The sequence below is a fragment of the Neomonachus schauinslandi genome, chromosome 4 (genome assembly GCF_002201575.2).
Source record: "Neomonachus schauinslandi chromosome 4, ASM220157v2, whole genome shotgun sequence".
In the NCBI taxonomy this organism is placed as follows: Eukaryota; Metazoa; Chordata; class Mammalia; order Carnivora; family Phocidae; genus Neomonachus; species Neomonachus schauinslandi.
Genome location: NC_058406.1, coordinates 104844175 through 104850582, shown reverse-complemented (window position 1 = coordinate 104850582; position 6408 = coordinate 104844175).

The following is a 6408-nucleotide window of genomic DNA, read 5'->3' as shown; positions in this document are numbered from 1 at the left end:
TCTTGGCCACTCAGTTACTGATGCTTATTATCAATAAAGAGATGCAGTAATATTTCAGTAGCTTTGCCATTGCTCTTCTCTTAAACTGGAATTCCTTTCCTTTCTCTCTGATTGATGTTTATTATTTTTTCTCACCTCCCAAACTCATCTTGAAAACCCTGCCTTGCATGCAGATGTCCTGGGCCCTATACTGCTGTAGTCAAGAGATGCTATCTCTGAACATTCCCAGTGCACTCCCTACAGCTTGGTGCCCTCTCCTGTTCTGCTGGGAGGCAAGGGCTGTGTACACTTCTGTCTCCTGCCTAACAAGGTGCCCTGCTCCAGGGAATGGCCTTCTTATTCTTTGCATCTTCAGTGCTGGCCCAGGACCTGATAGGTAATAGATGCTCGGTGAATGTTTGGGGAATGAATGAGTGGACAAACAAGACAAAATCTAGCAGAGGAGTTAAGAATAAAATAAACTATTTGTTAGAGGAGGGAGATCTGGCTTCATGAAGGTGGAGATGATAATGAAGAGATCTGTCTCCAAGGGTCAGCTTCCATTGTCAGTATATCTGTATCAGCCCAGAGACCCTGGGAGGCAGGCTTCTTTGGGCCTATGGGCTGGAAATCCCAGACCACCCATATCTGTCCAGGATACAGCCCCCATCTGGTTCAGGGTCATAAGCAAGTAGAGATAGACCTACATGTCAAGTTCTAGCTTTGAGAGTCAATCTTCCCTTCTCTGGAACTAGTGCCCCCCTTGCCCAGAACCCTTCCTCCCTCCCCACCCCCATACACACCCAAACCTCCTGCTGGGAGAGATGTGCTTCAGGACTAAAGGGAGGATGCAGGATAGGGTGGATTTGGAAGGGCAGCAGCTGGCATGGGAGCTGTGAGGCCGTGGGAAGGTGGGAGTCATTCTCCGGAACAAAGCTCCCCATTCCCTCTGCTGTGACCCATATTCTCCTCAGGCCCTTCCCAAGCTTTCCCAACCAGCTTCCATTTCCTTTGTGCTCCTGTGGCTCTGTCACCTTCCCATCTCCCTACAAGGAGGAAAATTATGGGGTCTCACTGAGAGAAATGTCTGAAGGGAGAGAGCAGAGATGAAGAGAAACCCCCTTGGCACACTGGGTACCTTCTGCAAGCTCAATCTCTGTGCATACAATAAAAGACAGGGGACCCATTTCCTTCCCTGAAGGTGGGATTGCAAAGTCAGTAAATTCTGGGGGGAATTTCAGATGATTGAGGACAGTTCTTGTCAATTTTGGAACCATCTTTGCTTTACAAGGTCTTCATATTTTAATTTAACTTAATTTATTTTTTTATTATGTTATATTAGTCACTATACAGTACTTCATTAGTTTTTGATGTAGTGTTCCATGATCCATTATTTGCATATAACACCCAGTGCTTATTGCAATACATGTCTTCATATTTTTAATAGGGGAGGGAGAGAACGTTTTTCCTAATATCTTCCTTTGCCACCAGGAGGCAACACTGGACCAGAGCAGCTAGAAGAGTTGGTTCTTATCAGAGGACAGAATAGGAAGGAAGCACCCATCCTATGTACCCACCCATACATACCCGAGAGTATTCTGGTCTAATCCCTATTGTTATAGGATCCAGGTTGGGTCACTTAACTGCCTATGGAAAGCCAGTGGACTGTGAAGGTTTTATGCTTGGAGCCCATTTGAGCTGGAGTTTTGTGGGGCTGTGGGGTGCTCAGTGGAGGAAGGAGGTGCATGGGGGAACTTCAAGTCTGAATATGGGTGGTGGCCTCAGAGGCTGCATGTCTGCTTTGGTGGGCATTCCTGGGAGCACTGTGGGCCCTGCACTTGGGGCATCAGTGTTGGCTGGGGCCATTGGGCAGTGCTCAGGAACCTGAGGAGGGTTAGGGGGACCTTTCCTTCATTTCTGCTGTGATGGGACCTCTCTCACACTTCTAACAGAAGCCCTTCATTGGTGGGCTGGGAATTCACAGTGGGACAATAACCATGAGGGACCCAGAGGGGAGAGGAGTAGCACTGCCTGCTCACACATTTTTTTACCCTTTGTGACTGCCATTCTGTCCCCTGGAATTAGCCACAATCACAGGAACCACCATAGCCACATCTACTAGATATTCAATTCAGAACATAGATCCTGTGCCTCTCTCCTGGAGCTGCTTATCATTGTGTCTGTCCTGTCAGATCCACTCCTTATAGTTGGAGGAATATCGTCATCTGAAATGACTCAAGATGAGAGAGATGAAGATGGGGCAGAACCAGGACATGGGACTGTGTCAAAAATGCTTTTTTTTTAAAAAAGGACTAGGAACCTGAGGAAGAGAATATTTGGGAGGGCAAAAAACTATAGAATGTGTGTTAGTTTTCTATTGCTGCATAACAAATCGCACAAACAGCAGCTTAACCAACACATACTGACAATCTATCTCATGGATCTCATGGTGTCCTTTGTTCTGAGGTATGGGCATGGCTTAGCTGGGTCCCCTGCTCAGGGTCTCACCAGGCTGAGATGAAGGTGGTGGCTCCTGTGTTCCTTTCTGGAGCTTGGGCCCTCTTCCAAACTGGATTCAGTGTAAGACTGAAGTCCTCAGCTGCTAGAAGGCACCCATAGCCCCCTGCCACCTGACAGTCTCCATCACAGCACTGCTGAATTTATCAGCCCCCAAGCTGGGGCTAACCAACGGTGGCTGGTAACACTGCTGCAAGGAGAGCAGCAAAGCCTGGATTTGTATGCTTTTCAGGGTGTAAATCCTGGACAATTTCAAGCTACCAATGGTTTAATAACAGGCTTCCAAATTTCTGAATATTTAACAGAAATATTCAGCTGAATCAGCTCTCCTAAGTATCATCGCCAACAGGCCACTAGACCTAGTCTAGGGGCTCCAGGGCTCATGAACCAAGTGCCCTTTATGTCCCCACCCCCTGCCTCATCGTCCCACCTCCTGTCTCCTTCAGGAATTTTAAGCAGAGGGAATGAAGTTTTTTTTAGTTTCCTATGTGCTGTAACAGATCACCATGAACTCAATGGTTTAAAACAACACAATTTTATTGTCTTAGAGTTCTAGAAGTCAGAGTTTAAAATTAAGATGTTGGCAGGGCTGTGTTCCTTCTGGAGCTTTCAAAGGAGAATCTGTTTTCTTGCCTTTTCTGGCTTCTTCTAGAGGCTGCCTGAATTCCTTGGCCTATGGCCTCCTGTTCATATCACTCCAATATCTTCCTTCTATCTTTACATTTCCTATGACTCACTCTTGATCCTCCTACCTCCCTCTTATGAGAAGCCATGTGAGTACACGGGTTCACCTGGATAATCCAGGATACTTTCTCCATCTCCATATCCTTCACTGAATCCCATCTACAAAATCCTTTTTACCCTGTAAGGTAACATCTACAAATTCCCAGGATTAAGTCGTGGACAACTTTGGGAGACATCATTCAGCCATTCAGTCAAGTGACAAGATTGTATCCATCCACAAACACACATCATTTAGAGTTCTGGTGGCTGTTCTATTTTCTTGTCTCCCCTACAAAATTTTGTGCCTTATATTTACATCTCCCTAAAAACATAGTAAGAAACAGAGCTGTTATATAGCATCATGCATTGCGGGCACCCACCCCTCAATGCTTCAGGGGAGTTTTAAAATTACCGTGTTTCTTTTCTTTTAGTCATTCCTTGTATTAGAATGAACTCCACAATATCCAATGTAGGGGAGGCATTTGGGCTTTCAATTACAAATACATGCCTTATAACTGTACACAATAGAGGTCACATGCTGTTTTGAATCTTTTCCCTTTATTTAGCATTGTAACTGAAGGATGGTACAATTAGCTAAATACAATTCAAGGGGAATATTTACTCTCCACTTCCCTGTCCTGCTGACCCCGCAGCTCCTCAGCTGTCCCATCATTCCACCACCAATGCTCCTCACCTCCTTTCCCTGGAGTGAGTTTCCTCTGGGAAGAAGGCTGAGGTGTTGAAGGTAGAGCCCATTTGGGGGGCTAGTCAGTTGGGTTTGGAGACTGGGTAAGGGGTATTTCTAAGGAGGAGTTCCTCCCTCTTTCCCTGTGCCCTGTTTCCTTGGATAAGCCGTTACTCCTCTTCCTGTAACTCTTGCCATTCCCCACCTTCCCAAACCCGGTCTATACCCATAATGGTCTGAGTATTAACTGAACAAAAGTCAAGTTTCCTCAGGGATAATATTTTTAATGGATCAAACAGAGAGGCGGGGACATGAATCCAGTGGGACTGGGGAAAGGGTCACAGAGCCCTTCTGTGGGGTTTGGTCCCAGGAAGGGTCTAACTAACCATGAGAGATAGAATGGGGAGGGGTAGGGAAGGCAGGTAGCTTCAACAACTACTCTGTGGCATGTAGAAGAAGAGAGTGTCTTCTCATGTCAATTTTAAGATCATTTAGGAGAATTCTGTTTTCCTTTATGAAACCTAAAGAAAAGCTAATGTTTTTTTTTCCTTTGTGGGATTCTTCTTCAGCTTCCAGAGGTAGAAGTTGTCATGGAGAGACCAATGGCATTGTGGGTAGAGGGTCCTGTGGTGGAAGAATGGCCCACTATAGGTGATGGTAGCCAGAGAAGCACACACCTGTCCAGGCTCCAAAGAGTGCCCTAAGAACATGTCACATCTGGCCAACTTCAGCTGTCTGGGGTAGAATGAGAAAAGCTGGTGGACAAACTGTGGAGGTTTCATGATTCACCTTGAATTTGGAGAAGTAACTTCTTCTGGGGCCACATGTAGTTCCATGTTATTGGGTGAAAATAGAATCTACAGTGAGAGGAAAGAGAATCCATCTGCTTCATGACCAAGTTGAGGAGGGTGTCTTCAGAGAAATCACTTCTGCTTTGTCAGGTATTCTTGGCATGGGGGAGGTTGCACAGGGAGGAACTTCTGCTGGCTGGGGGGTGGGAGACATGGCTCGGGCCCCTTGGGAGGACAAGGCACAGGGACCTGGGGAGGGCAGGGCACAGGGACTTGGGGAGGGGACTGGCAAGGGATTTTGTATTGTTGCTGTTGCTGAAAAGACATCTTTCTGGGTGGAAGAGAATCTGTAAGAAATAGGAAATACTTTTTTGTTGTGTTTGTTTCCTTTTGTTGTTTATACCACCTCAACCCACCACAGCCCTGTCCTCAAGGATAACCTTCCCATCAAACTTTCTGGCATATCTTTCAAGTCACAGGACCCACCATGGGTAGCAGCTGCCAAATAAAAAAACACTTTAGGACTGTAAGAGGGTTCTTCTGTGACCAGTCCTTCTTTCCACCCTGAGGTGACCATTCCTGGTCTATGGTACTCCCTGGACTCTGCCATCTGAGCAGTGCCCAATTTAGGGGAAGGACCCAGCAGGTCTAGCATGAACACTGCAGCCATATGTGGAACTGAGAAGCTGGGAACTTAGGTCAGAGAGACTTGGCTGTTGACCCCTTGTTGTCAACTACTAGCTGTATGAAGAGGAACAAACCAACTACCTTTGTTTTTCCTCAGCTTTCCCCTTAAAATGGGATAAACAATGACCATATCCTAAGATTGCTTTAGGAATTAGGGAGAAATTTGATAGAAAGTTGGGTATCCAGTGAGTACTTATTGCTAGTCCAAAGGAAGATGACAAAGAGAAAACAAAAACAAAAATTATGTTGTGGTGTGTGTGGGGAGTAATGGGTCATGCTCAGCCTGGGGTAGGGAAGAATAGTGTCTATGGTGTGGGGGAAGGACAAGAGAGTTTCCGGTCAATACCTGAAAGGCCACCCCACCTGAAAGGTGCATGTATGTGGAAATTTCCAGCAGTGATGTCAGAGCAACCCACCTTAGACATGAGCAGAAATGTCCTCCATGGGGTTGATGACAGAGAAAGGTTCCCCCATCCTGATTCACCCTCCAAGGCTCCTTCTGGTCACATAGTCTCTGAACTTGGACAAGGTCAATGGTTTGACCTCAGGAGAGGCCCCATTCTGTGGCCAGTATCTAACCCTTTCTTTCTTCCCTATTGTTTTGTTCTGCACATCCTGTCCTGCTTGGCTCACTTGGTGATGATGTTTGAGGGGTGTATGATAACCCCCCCACACCCATGACTTCATTGTCTAAAGCAAGCAAGCTATAAACTAGAGCCATCTTGCAGCTAAACATCCAAATCCTGGAATATAGGAATATTAGCACACAATCTTAGTCTTTTTTTAAACCTAAGTTCCACCCAAGCCCACTTTCTTATTTAGACTGTAATTTCATCCAAATTAAGGAAAATGAAGGAGTACTGGAATGAAAATTGGAATGTCCACTATCTAGTTTGTCCTGACTTTCCATATCCTCCCTTTGGGACTTTGGGAAGGTCACTTAACATTTGTGGCATGCATTTTTTTCTCACCTGAAGCATGTTATGTTACAGTGAATGGTGTCTAAATTTCTCAAAGAAAATCATT